Source organism: Rutidosis leptorrhynchoides, chromosome 2 (assembly GCF_046630445.1).
Source record: "Rutidosis leptorrhynchoides isolate AG116_Rl617_1_P2 chromosome 2, CSIRO_AGI_Rlap_v1, whole genome shotgun sequence".
Classification (NCBI taxonomy): Eukaryota; Viridiplantae; Streptophyta; class Magnoliopsida; order Asterales; family Asteraceae; genus Rutidosis; species Rutidosis leptorrhynchoides.
In genome coordinates this window covers 606,035,688-606,054,414 of record NC_092334.1, presented here as the reverse complement: position 1 = coordinate 606,054,414, position 18,727 = coordinate 606,035,688, and positions in this window count along the sequence as shown.

Genomic DNA, 18,727 nt, shown 5'->3' with positions numbered 1-18,727 from the left:
ATGGTCGTGTGTAAACAGGATATTTTAGATTATCATTATTTGATAATCTAAGTAAAGCTTTTTAAACCTTTATTGATGAAATAAAGGTTATGGTTTGTTTTAAAATGAATGCAGTCTTTGAAAAACGTCTCATATAGAGGTCAAAACCTCGCAACGAAATCAATTAATATGGAACGTTTTTAATCAATAAGAACGGGACATTTCACAAGGGGTAACTTTTGTTTAGTCGCAATATTACAAACTGCAGCAACACTTTTAGATTGATATATTTGGTATCAATCAACTTTAAACTAAATCTTGTGGTCTAATGCATATTATATAAACCTATGAACTTCACTCAACCTTTTTGGTTGACACTTTAAGTATGTTTGTCTCATGTGATGAATAAGATGATTGCTATGACTGGTACTTGATGAATTGAATGTTGCTGCATGGAGTCTTTATTTCATTACATTTACTTTACATTTTAAAACTATTACTGTTAACACCTATTTCCTTATGAGGTAAGGCTTAGTGTGTTAGCACAATACTAGAAGTGATCTAGCTAAAGGTGGGGGAGTGTTGCCGATTGATGTTTATCCTCGAGAAATAATCCCTACAGACCCGGTTCACAAGTATAGAAACTTGTGGGGTGGCTTAATCAATCTTTTGTCCGTTCAGCGTTTAGCTGTTCGCCGGATGACTTCTAGTGAGAGAAAGTACTATGTGAGAGAGAAAGGTGAAGTCTCTGCTCACAAGTCGTCAGAATATCTGAATGTGTAAAATGACGACCCAAGGGGTCTATTTATAGTGATAGATCCACCGGATTGTTCGGGGACACATGTTAAATGATGATACGTTCTGTTATTCGTGATCCGAAATATTCGCTAGATGTGACGTTCTCCGGTCAGGGCTTAAGCGCTAGGCGGCCTTCAGGGCTTATTCATGACGGAAGCAGCCTGCACAGCGGAGAACGCTTGATGGACAGTTTCCCAAAACTGTTATTCTCAGTGTTCCTGATGCTAATTTCATGCGAATATTGTGCCTTTATGCGTGTATACGATAGGATACACCATTAAGTCCCCCCCAGTTTAATGACTTAAGCATTTGAAAAAGGATTAAGTTGTTAAAATTCTGCCAACGCATGCCAAACAATATTCAAAATAAATTTCGAATATTGTGCCAAACAAGTCTTCACATTTGCCATTTGCATCGGAATAAACGTTACAGGCATTAATTACAGACGAAATTCACTGATGCTGTGATGATTAATTTTAAATGGTTGAGATTCTCCACGCGCCTCCAACTGGAAAAATTGTGACTTCGTACCCCACGTTTAAACTTGCCAGTACACGTGTTGCAATCGTGTCCATAAAAATTGCATCGATGAACTCCTATATAAACCGTCATAACCCTTTTACCTTCACCTTTTTACCTTTGCCAAGATCCAAAAAGCACATTTCTTCCCAAATCTTCATCTCTTTATTCAACCTTCAACTCTTTATGGTTTACCGTCATCCAAGGTCAGTTACACTTCATCTTACTGCTATTTCTTTCTTGTTGATATCTTTTTACTTTATTACCATGGCTTCTGCACCGAGTACTGGCCAAGAGCACGTTGAGGTTTCTTCTACATAACCCACTGATCTGCCTGAGGTTAGCACAATGGCATCATCATTATCGGCGAGCTATTTGGACGGCTTGAAGATTGCTTTTCGTCATCTTAATCAATACAACCCTATTCTTCCTACCAACAGGCAAACTGCCAACGATCCTCCTACCGGAAAAATTTCTTTATATGCTTTACAACTCACTCACGACAATCTCCGTGTTCCTCTTACTAAATTTCTCCTCCGCATCCTTAGATATTATAAAGCCTGCCTTAGCCAAATGCATCCCCATGGCCTTCAAAAAATTATCCTGTTTGAAATGTACTGCAATGCAATCAACATTAAACCTCGCCTTAAAGTTTTTATCTCTCTGTTCAGAATTCGTACGATTAGCCAGTGTTGGCTTACTATTGACAATAAATGAAATGCACATTTTGTTGGTACTAATAAAGTGTCAAACTTGAAAGACTGGAAGAGTCCATTTTTCTTTGTTGACGAGACAGTAATTCTAGAAGAGTATTCCGTTATCCAGAAATGGAAGCCTTTAGATGCTGGTGTGGGAAAGGGTGTTAAGATAACCAATGCAGAGAGACGAATAGTGGATCATCTGAAAGTTCTCTACCTTCCGCACAGATCATATGAAAAGTATGAGGGGATTCTTGTGTTGTGCAGAGTAAGCCAGGAATGGCCAACTATTTTTGTGCCAGTACTCTGTCAGAAAAACAAGGGTAGGATGTGATATGATCATCCTAATATACATAAATGTCTGTCTACTCTATGTTATTGTTGCTTATATTGCTATTTTTGTCTTTGTTTAATTTTTGTAGCAAATACCGAAATGCTTGTTCGTTCTACTCTGTTATCCCTCGACCTTGAGGATGATGTGGTTATCACTGTCCGTGATAAGACGCCTGCCGAGCTAGAGGTAGAGAGGATTCCAGCTGAGACTGAGTCTGCTGCTGCTGCTACTGAAAAGGGGGAAGAAAGCAGTAATAGCAGTTCTGATAGTGAGTCCGAGTCTGAACGGACAACGGAGGACACCACCACTGAGCAGTAAACAACAGGCTCGGTTGACATTACTGGTGAGACGCTCCCCACTCCTCCTCCAATCAAAAAGACACGCAAGAAGAGCATAGGCTCTAAGCGGGCAAAAAGCACTGAGGGAAGCCCAAAGCTGAAACGCAAAAGAAGTATACCTACTCTGCCCTTTCTTGATATTGCATATATCTTTACTTATAACTATTATATTTGTTCATAATGCTAATTCGTTTATGTTAGTGATTTTAGCAGATTCTGATGATAGCCAAGGAAAGGCTACTAAAGGTGATGAGCAGAGGGTGGAGGAGAACCTTGAAAGTCAAGGAGATAAAGTTCTGAAAACTCCTGAGCAGAACTTTACTCTATTTGATGAAGCTGAATTCCATGAGCAGAGGTCGGAAGACAACGCCTCCTATCATTCTCCACCTCCCAGTACCACTATCCCTCCTGTCACATCATCAAATGCTCAAGAGCCATCCATTCTTGCTTATGTGAGCACGCTGCAGGCGCTTATTGATAACCCTGCCACTAAGGGGAAAGATTTTTCAACTCTGCTTCAGGTATTAATGATAAAATATCTTTCAATTATGTGCTTGCATTCTATTTACATGAATTTTCAATATTGATCATGACATTTTTCTTTTGCAGGGTTATGCGATCCCTGAGCTAAAACCTCATTTCAACGCTCTCCGGTCTGATCAACTTAGGGAATCAACCGCTGCAACTACTGTATTGTTGATCAATCACCTAGAGTCCTCTCTGCAACTGCAGAAGCATCAGGAGTCTGTGCTTGCCATAGCCCGTACTGAGATGGCTGAAGGTGTAAATGCTAGCAAGAGAGCTATTGATGCTGAACGTGCCTTGGCTGACGCCCAGAAAACGGTAAAGGCTAAAGAAACTGAGTTGAAAAATGCTCAAGATGCTGTTGTTGCCATGCAAGAGGAGAAGGATAAATTGGTGGAGGCTGAAAGGAAGAAAGTTAAGGAGGAGCAGGTGAAGGTTAGTGAGCTGGAGAAGCAGCTGAATGCTAAAAGGGAAAAGTTTGCTGAGCTTCTTCGGAGGGCAGAGGCCGGTGAGGGTAACTTTGCGGAGCTAAAGAAGGGAATACCGGGTGTGATAGCTAAAGTTCTTAGATCCAAGCTTGTTGGGGATCCTTACAATGACTATGTTGATGCTATTCGCACCCATTCCATTTCTGATGTTGCGGACAAGTTAACTAGACGCCTTGCCTCAAACCAGACTCTCCCTCCTACAATTGCTAATCTTATTCTTCCTGGAACCCTGGAGAAAGTTGAAGAAGCTAAGGACAAATTGATAAATCTTAAAATTGATGTTTATGATGAGGTGTGCAGCAGAGAAGAGCCGTCTGCCCAGGATGTCCTTAATGTGGATTTTTCATGAATTATGTAAAAAAATTTCTGAACAATGCTTGTAATAATCTTTGCTATTTCTGAACAATGGCTATGTTTATGATTATGTTTATTTGTATGCTTGCTCCAAATATTTTGATGTTACTTTAAAACAAATCTGCTATGCACATATCATAAAATTTTTATGTACAATTGTACATTGTATAACTGAACAAAGCATTTTGAAAAGTGTTTGAGGTAATTCTTTTGTGGATGCCTTGCATTGTTAATTTCTGCTGAATTAATAATATCTAATTGAAATTACACTTCTGCAAAGATCATGCCTTCAAATAATTTGTAGGACATCAGAGTCCATCATACGCATTGATGATGACCAATTATGGAATATTTTTGGTTAGTGATTATACAGTAATAATCTTCCCGCCATACGCCTTCCGTCATAAAGTTTATGAAGAATAGTTTTGAAGTATTTTTAAATAGTGGTTATGAATTAATAACCTGTCCGTCATACGCCTTCCGTCATAAAGTTTATGAGGAAGAATTGTGAAATATTTTTGCCTTCAAATAATATAGAAACTTCTTTCGTTCTGTGAAGTAAGTTTTTTATAATGTTTGTCATGACAAGTATCTGATTTTTGTATTTTGCCTTGGTGCGTTCTAGTAAAACTTTAACGTTTTCAAGCCGATCCCCTGAGCCTGTTGCTGGCCGGCACAAAAGCTTCCGCAATCGGAGGTATAAAAATACTCTCCTTCTGTGGGCAGGATATAAATGAAATGGTTTACATTTGTAACAGGCAGCACTTTGCATAAGAAAAGCATAAAATTTTATTGATCGATACTGTGCAGTACATAAACAATTAATGACGAATTTAGGTGGATCAAGCCTAATTAGTACATCATGAACGTTTAATGTATGCAATTGTTAACATAGGCACTGTAAAATAACCACAATGGTTTACAGTAAATTGATAAACTTTACTCTTCAGAAAATGCTAACAAATTGGTCTTCACACGCCAAGCGCCCAGCGCTGTCTGGCTTGAAAGTTTGATCATGGTATGAAAAATTCCTGAACTTCATCCTCTCTGAACAACTGATTACGCCTTCTCTGATTTGTGCTGCCGTCTGGCAAATTTGCAAATGTGGAACGTTCCCTAGTTGGTGCCACATACTGTGAATGTATGGCAGCTACTCCGTTAGGAGTTGGGAATCTGATTTCTGCATGAGCAGTTGATGTAATTGCTCCAAATTTAGCCAACGCTGTCCTTCCAAAAAGGACATTAAATCGAGAATTGCCATCCAGAATAGTGAAATTGATTGTTTCAGTTTTTAGTAATGGGAATGTTCCCATAACAACCTCCAAACGAATTCGCCCCATGGCATTCACCGATGCTCCCGTCAATCCTGAAACTTTCAAACTCGTCCGCCTAGCTCTATCCTGCACATGCCTTGGAAAAGTCTTCAAACAATGCCAATAAATGATATCAGCTTCACTACCAGTATCCGTATAGATACGGCTGATGAACTTGTTTGCAATTTCTGCTGAAATGACCACTGGCTGAACGGACAAGGCCCAATTTTGAATTGGTTGAAAAATGATTGGAGCATATCTCCAGCTATCAACATTGTTATCTGACTGCTCACCGTCCTCATAGTAACTACCATTCAGCCACACCATTTTGATTACAACATCTGGAGTTGGCTAACGCTCCGTGATCCGGTCTCCGTACTGGTTTCTGTTATCTCTTCCGCCATGCTCTTCCCTTCTTCTGTTCTCACCTCGATGACCTCTTCCACCATCATCCTTCTGCCATCCAAATTTCTTGCGAGGATCATTTCTCCTATATTGTTTTTCTGGTAACAAGTGGTTTAACTCTCCTGCTTTAATCTTTGCGATGATTTCTCTCATCAGAGATTTGCAATTATCTGTATCATGACCCCATGCCTCATGAAAGTCACACCATAGCTCACTTTTTGGACCCTCTCTTTCCTCCATAGGTGCTGGAGGATTGAAAGTAGTCCGGATTGGCTCAGTAAAAAGAATCTCTTTTGGAGTTTTAGTCAGCGCCATTATCAACGAATGCCTCTCTATTGGCCTTCTGTTGTGATGAAAATCATTGGGATGATTGTTGCCTCTCCATCCACCATTGGAATTTTCATTCCTCCTCTGATTTTTGTCAAAGTACCACCCTCCGTTGTGCGGTTTGCTACTGCTGTGAAATGTCCCGTTCTTATTGATTAAAAACGTTCCATATTAATTGATTTCGTTGCGAGGTTTTGACCTCTATATGAGACGTTTTTCAAAGACTGCATTCATTTTTAAAACAAACCATAACCTTTATTTCATAAATAAAGGTTTAAAAAGCTTTACGTAGATTATCAAATAATGATAATCTAAAATATCCTGTTTACACACGACCATTACATAATGGTTTACAATACAAATATATTACATCGAAATCAGTTTCTTGAATGCAGTTTTTACACAATATCATACAAACATGGACTCCAAATCTTGTCCTTATTTTAGTATGCAACAGCGAAAGCTCTTAGTATTCACCTGAGAATAAACATGCTTTAAACGTCAACAAAAAATGTTGGTGAGTTATAGGTTTAACCTATATATATCAAATCGTAACAATAGACCACAAAATTTCATATTTCAATACACATCCCATACATAGAGATAAAAATCATTCATATGGTGAACACCTGGTAACCGACATTAACAAAATGCATATATAAGAATATCCCCATCATTCCGGGACACCCTTCGGATATGATATAAATTTCGAAGTACTAAAGCATCCGGTACTTTGGATGGGGTTTGTTAGGCCCAATAGATCTATCTTTAGGATTCGCGTCAATTAGGGTGTCTGTTCCCTAATTCTTAGATTACCAGACTTAATAAAAAGGGGCATATTCGATTTTGATAAATCAACCATAGAATGTAGTTTCACGTACTTGTGTCTATTTTGTAAATCATTTATAAAACCTGCATGTATTCTCATTCCAAAAATATTAGATTTTAAAAGTGGGACTATAACTCACTTTCACAGATTTTTACTTCGTCGGGAAGTAAGACTTGGCCACTGGTTGATTCACGAAGCTATAACAATATATACATATATATCAAAGTATGTTCAAAATATATTTACAACACTTTTAATATATTTTGATGTTTTAAGTTTATTAAGTCAGCTGTCCTCGTTAGTAACCTACAACTAGTTGTCCACAGTTAGATGTACAGAAATAAATCGATAAATATTATCTTGAATCAATCCACGACCCAGTGTATACGTATCTCAGTATTGATCACAACTCAAACTATATATATTTTGGAATCAACCTCAACCCTGTATAGCTAACTCCAACATTCACATATAGAGTGTCTATGGTTGTTCCGAAATATATATAGATGTGTCGACATGATAGGTCAAAACATTGTATACGTGTCTATGGTATCTCAAGATTACATAATATACAATACAAGTTGATTAAGTTATGGTTGGAATAGATTTGTTACCAATTTTCACGTAGCTAAAATGAGAAAAATTATCCAATCTTGTTTTACCCATAACTTCTTCATTTTAAATCCGTTTTGAGTGAATCAAATTGCTATGGTTTCATATTGAACTCTATTTTATGAATCTAAACAGAAAAAGTATAGGTATGTAGTCAGAAAAATAAGTTACAAGTCGTTTTTGTAAAGGTAGTCATTTCAGTCGAAAGAACGACGTCTAGATGACCATTTTAGAAAACATACTTCCACTTTGAGTTTAACCATAATTTTTGGATATAGTTTCATGTTCATAATAAAAATAATTTTCCAAGAATAACAACTTTTAAATCAAAGTTTATCATAGTTTTTAATTAACTAACCCAAAACAGCCCGCGGTGTTACTACGACGGCGTAAATCCGGTTTTACGGTGTTTTTCGTGTTTCCAAGTTTTAAATCATTAAGTTAGCATATCATATAGAACATGTGTTTAATTGATTTTAAAAGTCAAGTTAGAAGGATTAACTTTTATTTGCGAACAAGTTTAGATTTAACTAAACTATGTTCTAGTGATTACAAGTTTAAACCTTCGAATAAGATAGCTTTATATGTATGAATCGAATGATGTTATGAACATCATTACTACCTCAAGTTCCTTGGATAAACCTACTGGAAATGAGAAAAATAGATCTAGCTTCAAAGGATACTTGGATGGCTTGAAAGTTCTTGAAGCAGAATCATGACACGAAAACAATTTCAAGTAAGATTTCCACTCGAAATAAGATTGTTATAGTTATAGAAATTGAATTAAAGTTTGAATATGATTATTACCTTGTATTAGAAAGATAACCTACTGTAAGTAACAAAGGTTTCTTGATCTTGGATGATTACTTGGAATGGATTTAGAAAACTTGGAAGTAAACTTGCAATCTTGGAAGTATTCTTGATTTTATGAAACTAGAACTTTTGGAATTTATGAAGAACACTTAGAACTTGAAGATAGAACTTGAGAGAGATCAATTAGATGAAGAAAATTGAAGAATGAAAGTGTTTGTAGGTGTTTTTGGTCGTTGGTGTATGGATTAGATATAAAGGATATGTAATTTTGTTTTCATGTAAATAAGTCATGAATGATTACTCATATTTTTGTAATTTTATGAGATATTTCATGCTAGTTGCCAAATGATGGTTCCCACATGTGTTAGGTGACTCACATGGGCTGCTAAGATCTGATAATTGGAGTGTATATACCAATAGTACATACATCTAAAAGCTGTGTATTGTACGAGTACGAATACGGGTGCATACGAGTAGAATTGTTGATGAAACTGAACGAGGATGTAATTGTAATCATTTTTGTTAAGTAGAAGTATTTTGATAAGTGTCTTGAAGTCTTTCAAAAGTGTATGAATACATATTAAAACACTACATGTATATAAATTTTAACTGAGTCATTAAGTCATCGTTAGTCGTTACATGTAAACGTTGTTTTGAAACCTTTAGGTTAACGATCTTGTTGAATGTTGTTAACCCATTGTTTATTATAACAAATAAGATGTTAAATTGTTATATTATCATGATATTATGATATATAATATATCTTAGTATGATATATATACAGTTAAATGTCGTTACAATGATAATCGTTACATATATGTCTCGTTTCAAAATCATTAAGTTAGTAGTCTTATTTTTACATATGTATTTCATTGTTAATACACTTAATAATATATTTACTTATCATTTTACATAATTAACCAAGTGTATCAATATCTTAATATGATTCATATGTACCTAGTAAGACGTTGTTATAACGATAATCGTTATATATATCGTTTTCGAGTTTCTTAAATTAATAGTCTCATTTTTATGTATATAACTCATTGTTAAAATACCTAATGAGATACATACTTATAATAAAATCATGTTAACTGTAGTGACCCGAACTTTTCCATGTATATATATATTAATTGAGATTGATATTTACATGATTAAATGTTTCCAACATGTTAAGCAATCAAACTTGTTAAGACTTGATTAATTGAAATATGTTTCATATAGACAATTGACCACCCAAGTTAACCGGTGATTCACGAACGTTAAAACTTGTAAAAACTATATGATGACATATATATGGATATATATATAGTTAACATGATACTATGATAATTAAACATATCATTAAGTATATTAACAATGAACTACATATGTAAAAACAAGACTACTAACTTAATGATTTTTAAACGAGACATATATGTAACGATTATCGTTGTAAAGACATTTAATGTATATATATATCATATTAAGAGATATTCATACATGATAATATCATGATAATATAATAATTTAAAATCTCATTTGATATTATAAACATTGGGTTAACAACATTTAACAAGATCGTTAACCTAAAGGTTTCAAAACAACACTTACATGTAAATACTAACGATGACTTAACGACTCAGTTAAAATGTATATACATGTAGTGTTTTAATATGTATTTATACACTTTTGAAAGACTTCAATACACTTATCAAAATAATTCTACTTAACAAAAATGCTTACAATTACATCCTCGTTCAGTTTCATCAACAATTCTACTCGTATGCACCCGTATTCGTACTCGTACAATACACAGCTTTTAGATGTATGTACTATTGGTATATACACTCCAATGATCAGCTCTTAGCAGCCCATGTGAGTCACCTAACACATGTGGGAACCATCATTTGGCAACTAGCATGAAATATCTCATAAAATTACAAAAATATGAGTAATCATTCATGACTTATTTACATGAAAACAAAATTACATATCCTTTATATCTAATCCATACACCAACGACCAAAAACACCTACAAACACTTTCATTCTTCAATTTTCTTCATCTAATTGATCTCTCTCAAGTTCTATCTTCAAGTTCTAAGTGTTCTTCATATATTCTACAAGTTCTAGTTACATAAAATCAAGAATACTTTCAAGTTTGCTAGCTCACTTCCAATCTTGTAAGGTGATCATCCAACCTCAAGAAATCTTTATTTCTTACAGTAGGTTATCATTCTAATACAAGGTAATAATCATATTTAAGCTTTGGTTCAATTTCTATAACTATAACAATCTTATTTCAAGTGATGATCTTACTTGAACTTGTTTTCGTGTCATGATTCTGCTTCAAGAACTTCGAGCCATCCAAGGATCCGTTGAAGCTAGATCCATTTTTCTCTTTTCTAGTAGGTTTATCCAAGGAACTTAAGGTAGTAATGATGTTCATAACATCATTCAATTCATACATATAAAGCTATCTTATTCGAAGGTTTAAACTTGTAATCACTAGAACATAGTTTAGTTAATTCTAAACTTGTTCGCAAACAAAAGTTAATCCTTATAACTTGACTTTTAAAATCAACTAAACACATGTTCTATATCTATATGATATGCTAACTTAATGATTTAAAACCTGGAAACACGAAAAACACCGTAAAACCGAATTTACGCCGTCGTAGTAACACCGCGGGCTGTTTTGGGTTAGTTAATTAAAAACTATGATAAACTTTGATTTAAAAGTTGTTATTCTGAGAAAATGATTTTTATTATGAACATGAAACTATATCCAAAAATTATGGTTAAACTCAAAGTGGAAGTATGTTTTCTAAAATGGTCATCTAGACGTCGTTCTTTCGACTGAAATGACTGCCTTTACAAAAACGACTTGTAACTTATTTTTCCGACTATAAACCTATACTTTTTCTGTTTAGATTCATAAAATAGAGTTCAATATGAAACCATAGCAATTTGAATCACTCAAAACGGATTTAAAATGAAGAAGTTATGGGTAAAACAAGATTGGATAATTTTTCTCATTTTAGCTACGTGAAAATTGGTAACAAATCTATTCCAACCATAACTTAATCAACTTGTATTGTATATTATGTAATCTTGAGATACCATAGACACGTATACAATGTTTCGACCTATCATGTCGACACATCTATATATATTTCGGAACAACCATAGACACTCTATATGTGAATGTTGGAGTTAGCTATACAGGGTTGAGGTTGATTCCAAAATATATATAGTTTGAGTTGTGATCAATACTGAGATACGTATACACTGGGTCGTGGATTGATTCAAGATAATATTTATCGATTTATTTCTGTACATCTAACTGTGGACAACTAGTTGTAGGTTACTAACGAGGACAGCTGACTTAATAAACTTAAAACATCAAAATATATTAAAAGTGTTGTAAATATATTTTGAACATACTTTGATATTTATGTATATATTGTTATAGGTTCGTGAATCAACCAGTGGCCAAGTCTTACTTCCCGACGAAGTAAAAATCTGTGAAAGTGAGTTATAGTCCCACTTTTAAAATCTAATATTTTTGGGATGAGAATACATGCAGGTTTTATAAATGATTTACAAAATAGACACAAGTACGTGAAACTACATTCTATGGTTGAATTATCGAAATCGAATATGCCCCTTTTTATTAAGTCTGGTAATCTAAGAATTAGGGAACAGACACCCTAATTGACGCGAATCCTAAAGATAGATCTATTGGGCCTAACAAACCCCATGCAAAGTACCGGATGCTTTAGTACTTCGAAATTTATATCATATCCGAAGGGTGTCCCGGAATGATGGGGATATTCTTATATATGCATCTTGTTAATGTCGGTTACCAGGTGTTCACCATATGAATGATTTTTATCTCTATGTATGGGATGTGTATTGAAATATGAAATCTTGTGGTCTATTACTATGATTTGATATATATAGGTTAAACCTATAACTCACCAACATTTTTTGTTGACGTTTTAAGCATGTTTATTCTCAGGTGATTATTAAGAGCTTCCGCTGTCGCATACTTAAATAAGGACGAGATTTGGAGTCCATGCTTGTATGATATTGTGTAAAAACTGCATTCAAGAAACTTATTTTGTTGTAATATATTTGTATTGTAAACCATTATGTAATGGTCGTGTGTAAACAGGATATTTTAGATTATCATTATTTGATAATCTAAGTAAAGCTTTTTAAACCTTTATTGATGAAATAAAGGTTATGGTTTGTTTTAAAATGAATGCATTCTTTGAAAAACGTTTCATATAGAGGTCAAAACCTCGCAACGAAATCAATTAATATGGAACGTTTTTAATCAATAAGAATGGGACATTTCAGTTGGTATCCGAGCGTTGGTCTTAGAGAACCAGAATTTTGCATTAGTGTGTCTTATCGAGTTTGTTAGGATGCATTAGTGAGTCTGGACTTCGACCGTGTTTACTTGAAAAATGATTGCTTATCAAATTTTGTTGGAAACTATATATTTTTAACATGTGAATATTATGTGATATATTAATCTCTTAACGTGTTTGATATTATGTGATAGATGTCTACCTCTAGAACAAGTCCCATTGACTCACCTAATAATAATGAAGAGTCAAATGTAAATTGGAATGATTCGTGGACTGATTCACAAGTTCTCGAAGAGGAACCGGAAGAAGAGTCGGAATCGGAAGAAGAATCAGAACCTCAAGAAGAGGAACCGGAGGAGGAAATAGAACCGGTGGGGGAAATAATAAAACGGTTAAGTAAAAGAAAATCCTCAACCAACCGACCAAGGTTAATTATGGTCAATGGTGTTTCCGCCAAGGAAGCAAAATATTGGGAGGATTACCAATTCTCCGATGAATCAGATTCCGACGAGAATTCCGATGATGTTATAGAAATTACCCCAACTGAATTTAAAAAGGCAAAAGAAAATAATAAGGGAAAGGGCATAAAAATAGAGAAATCTAATTCCAACCCCGATGAACTTTATATGTATCGTCAACCCCCGAAGTCCTTAAGTTGTAACAATGACCCAGGAACCTCTAAACCACCAGGTTTTTCTAAACCGTTGTGGAAAATAACAGCTAGTATTAGGGGAACATCATATATCCCTAGAAACTTGGCAAAATGAACCAAAACCGAAGAAGAAGAAACAAGCGAGTCAGAATAAGATAGTTGTATTCGTGTGATGTAATATATGTAATATAGTGTGCTTATGCTTTATGATATATGTAAAAATTGCTTGTTTTAATAAGTATTTTTTTTTTATGAATCTAACTCTTGTCTATTTTACAGTATAAAAACACAAAATGGATAAACAACCCAATATTTTAAGAGACCTACCCGGAGACATGATTGATGAAATCTTGTCTAGAGTCGGTCAGAATTCTTCGACACGACTATTTAAGGCAAGATCAGTTTGTAAGACATTCGAAGAACGTTCCAAGAATGCCTTGGTTTATAAAAGGCTTTCGTTCGAAAGATGGGGGATATCACATTGGGAAATCCATAAGTTACGATGTGTTTACTTTGACGCATATATTGCGGGGAACCCAAATGCTATTTTACGCAATGGGTTAAGAAATTATTTTGACTCAATATATCCGAATATTGGACTTCGTAATTTAGAAAAAGCGGCTAACATGCAACATAAAGAAGCATGTTATGCTTACGGATTAGTAATGTTCGCTTCTCACCAAAGTGAGAACAAGAACATCGGGCTACAACTATTAAACAAAACGTTCCCACAAGTGACGGAGTCGGTAATTGGGGTAAGAAATGAGGTTTTTAGATTGTTACGGGACTGTTGGACATTACGTAACCCTCGTCCCTTTAACGACATTACAACACGCTGTCTTATCAACGGCCATAACGGTTATGTTCCACAAGACCAAGGATGGGAAGTAGTCCTAGTAAAACCAAAATGCATGACTTGTTTCTGGACGTATGAATTACGTGTATTTATTGCCTTTGCTGAACGACTTGTGTACTAGCTAGAATTATCTTCACAACTATCTTGTATCAAAGTTATTGTGTGCTATATTTCATGCTTTATGTAAAATAAGCGGTATTGTAAGTTTGTAAAATATTGTATAAAAGTTTGAACGCGAAATATTATTATAATCAGTTTTTCCGACTATAAACCTATACTTTTTCTATTTAGATTCATAAAATAGAGTTTAATATGAAACCATAGCAATTTGATTCACTTAAAACGGATTTAAAATGAAGAAGTTATGGGTAAAACAAGATTGGATAATTTTTCTCATTTTAGCTACGTGAAAATTAGTAACAAATCTATTCCAACCATAACTTAATCAACTTGTATTGTATATTATGTAATCTTGAGATACCATAGACACGTATACAATGTTTCGACCTATCATGTCGACACATCTATATATATTTCGGAACAACCATAGACATTCTATATGTGAATGTTGGAGTTAGCTATACAGGATTGAGGTTGATTCCAAAATATATATAGTTTGAGTTGTGATCAATACTGAGATACGTATACACTGGGTCGTGGATTGATTCAAGATAATATTTATCGATTTATTTCTGTACATCTAACTGTGGACAACTAGTTGTAGGTTACTAACGAGGACAGCTGACTTAATAAACTTAAAACATCAAAATATATTAAAAGTGTTGTAAATATATTTTGAACATACTTTGATATATATGTATATATTGTTATAGGTTCGTGAATCAACCAGTGGCCAAGTCTTACTTCCCGACGAAGTAAAAATCTGTGAAAGTGAGTTATAGTCCCACTTTTAAAATCTAATATTTTTGGGATGAGAATACATGCAGGTTTTATAAATGATTTACAAAATATACACAAGTACGTGAAACTACATTCTATGGTTGAATTATCGAAATCGAATATGCCCCTTTTTATTAAGTCTGGTAATCTAAGAATTAGGGAACAGACACCCTAATTGACGCGAATCCTAAAGATAGATCTATTGGGCCTAACAAACCCCATATAAAGTACCGGATGCTTTAGTACTTCGAAATTTATATCATATCCGAAGGGTGTCCCGGAATGATGGGGATATTCTTATATATGCATCTTGTTAATGTCGGTTACCAGGTGTTCATCATATGAATGATTTTTATCTCTATGTATGGGATGTGTATTGAAATATGAAATCTTGTGGTCTATTATTATGATTTGATATATATAGGTTAAACCTATAACTCACCAACATTTTTGTTGACGTTTTAAGCATGTTTATTCTCAGGTGATTATTAAGAGCTTCCGCTGTCGCATACTTAAATAAGGACGAGATTTGGAGTCCATGCTTGTATGATATTGTGTAAAAACTGCATTCAAGAAACTTATTTTGTTGTAACATATTTGTATTATAAACCATTATGTAATGGTCGTGTGTAAACAGGATATTTTAGATTATCATTATTTGATAATCAACGTAAAGCTTTTTAAACCTTTATTGATGAAATAAAGGTTATGGTTTGTTTTAAAATGAATGCAGTCTTTGAAAAACGTCTCATATAGAGGTCAAAACCTCGCAACGAAATCAATTAATATGGAACGTTTTTAATCAATAAGAACGGGACATTTCATTAACTATATATATAACCATATATATGTCATCGTATAGTTTTTACAAGTTTTAACGTTCGTGAATCACCGGTCAACTTGGGTGGTCAATTGTCTATATGAAACCTATTTCAATTAATCAAGTCTTAACAAGTTTGATTGCTTAACATATTGGAAACACTTAATCATGTAAATAACAATTTCATTTAATATATATATAAACATGGAAAAGTTAGGGTCACTACAGTACCTACCCGTTAAATAAATTTCGTCCCGAAATTTTAAGCAGTTGGAGGTGTTGACGTATCTTCTGGAAATAAATGCGGGTATTTCTTCTTCATCTGATCTTCACACTCCCAGGTGAACTCGGGTCCTCTACGAGCATTCCATCGAACCTTAACAATCGGTATCTTGTTTTGTTTAAGTCTCTTAACCTCACGATCCATTATTTCGACGGGTTCTTCAATGAATTGAAGTTTTTCATTGATTTGGATTTCGTCCAACGGAATAGTGAGATCTTCTTTAGCAAAACATTTCTTCAAATTTTAGACGTGGAAAGTGTTATGTACAGCCGCGAGTTGTTGAGGTAGCTCCAGTTGGTAAGCTACTGGTCCGACACGATCTATAATCTTGAATGGTCCATTGTACCTTGGATTTAGTTTCCCCCGTTTACCAAATCGAACAACGCCTTTCCAAGGTGAAACCTTAAGCATGACCATTTCTCCAATTTCAAACTCTATATCTTTTCTTTTACTGTCCGCGTAGCTCTTTTGTCGACTCTGGGCGGTTTTCAATCTTTGTTGAATTTGGATGATTTTCTCGGTAGTTTCTTGTATTATCTCTGGACCCGTAATCTGTCTATCCCCCACTTCACTCCAACAAATCGGAGACCTGCACTTTCTACCATAAAGAGCTTCAAACGGCGCCATCTCAATGCTTGAATGGTAGCTGTTGTTGTAGAAAAATTCTGCTAACGGTAGATGTCGATCCCAACTGTTTTCGAAATCAATAACACAAGCTCGTAGCATGTCTTCAAGCGTTTGTATCGTTCTTTCGCTCTGCCCATCAGTTTGTGGATGATAGGCAGTACTCATGTCTAGATGAGTTCCCAATGCTTGCTGTAATGTCTGCCAGAATCTTGATATAAATCAGCCATCCCTATCAGAGATAATAGAGATTGGTATTCCATGTCTGGAGACGACTTCCTTCAAATACAGTCGTGCTAACTTCTCCATCTTGTCATATTCTCTTATTGGCAGGAAGTGTGCTGACTTGGTGAGACGATCAACTATTACCCAAATAGTATCATAACCACTTGCAGTCCTTGGCAATTTAGTAATGAAATCCATGGTAATGTTTTCCCATTTTCATTCCGGGATTTCAGGTTGTTGTAGTAGACCTGATGGTTTCTGATGTTCAGCTTTGACCCTAGAACACGTAAAACATTCTCCTATATATTTAGCAATATCGGCTTTCATACCTGGCCACCAAAAATGTTTCTTAAGATCCTTGTATATCTTCCCCGTTCCAGGATGTATTGAGTATCTGGTTTTATGAGCTTCTCTAAGTACCATTTCTCTCATATCTCCAAATTTTGGTACCCAAATTCTTTCAGCCCTATACCGGGTTCCGTCTTCCCGAATATTAAGATGCTTCTCCGATCCTTTGGGTATTTCATCCTTTAAATTTCCCTCTTTTAAAACTCCTTGTTGTGCCTCCTTTATTTGAGTAGTAAGGTTAGTGTGAATCATTATATTCATAGATTTTACTCGAATGGGTTCTCTGTCCTTTCTGCTCAAGGCGTCGGCTACCATATTTGCCTTCCCCGGGTGGTAACGAATCTCAAAGTTGTAATCATTCAACAATTCAATCCACCTACGCTGCCTCATATTCAGTTGTTTCTGATTAAATTTGTGTTGAAGACTTTTGTGGTCGGTATATATAATACTTTTGACCCCATATAAGTAGTGCCTCCAAGTCTTTAATGCAAAAACAACCGCGCCTAATTCCAAATCATGCATCGTATAATTTTGCTCGTGAATCTTCAATTGTCTAGACGCATAAGCAATCACCTTCGTTCGTTGCATTAATACACAATCGAGACCTTGCTTTGATGCGTCACAATAAATCACAAAATCATCATTCCCTTCAGGCAATGACAATATAGGTGTCGTAGTTAGCTTTTTCTTCAATAATTGAAACGCCTTCTCTTGTTCATCCTTCCATTCAAATTTCTTCCCTTTATGCGTTAATGCAGTCAAGGGTTTTGCTATTTTGGAGAAATCTTAGATGAATCTTCTGTAGTAACCAGCCAATCCTAAAAATTGACGTATATGCTTCGGAGTTTTTGGGGTTTCCCACTTTTCAACGGTTTCGATCTTTGCCGGGTCCACCTGGATACCTTATTTGTTCACTATGTGACCGAGGAATTGAACTTCTTCCAACCAAAATGCACACTTTGAAAACTTAGCGTACAGTTTTTCTTTCCTCAATACTTCTAGCACTTTTCTCAAATGTTCTTCGTGCTCTTGATCATTCTTTGAGTAAATAAGTATGTCATCGATGAAAACAATGACAAACTTGTTAAGATATGTCCCACACACTCGGTTCATAAGGTCCATGAACACAGCTGGTGCGTTAGTCAATCCAAACGGCATAACCATAAACTCGTAATGACCATAACGCGTCCTAAAAGCAGTTTTTTGGAATATCATCCTCCTTTACTCGCATTTGATGATATCCAGAACGTAAATCGATCTTCGAATAAACTGACGAGCCTTGTAGTTGATCAAATAAGTCGTCAATTCTCGGTAGTGGTTAACG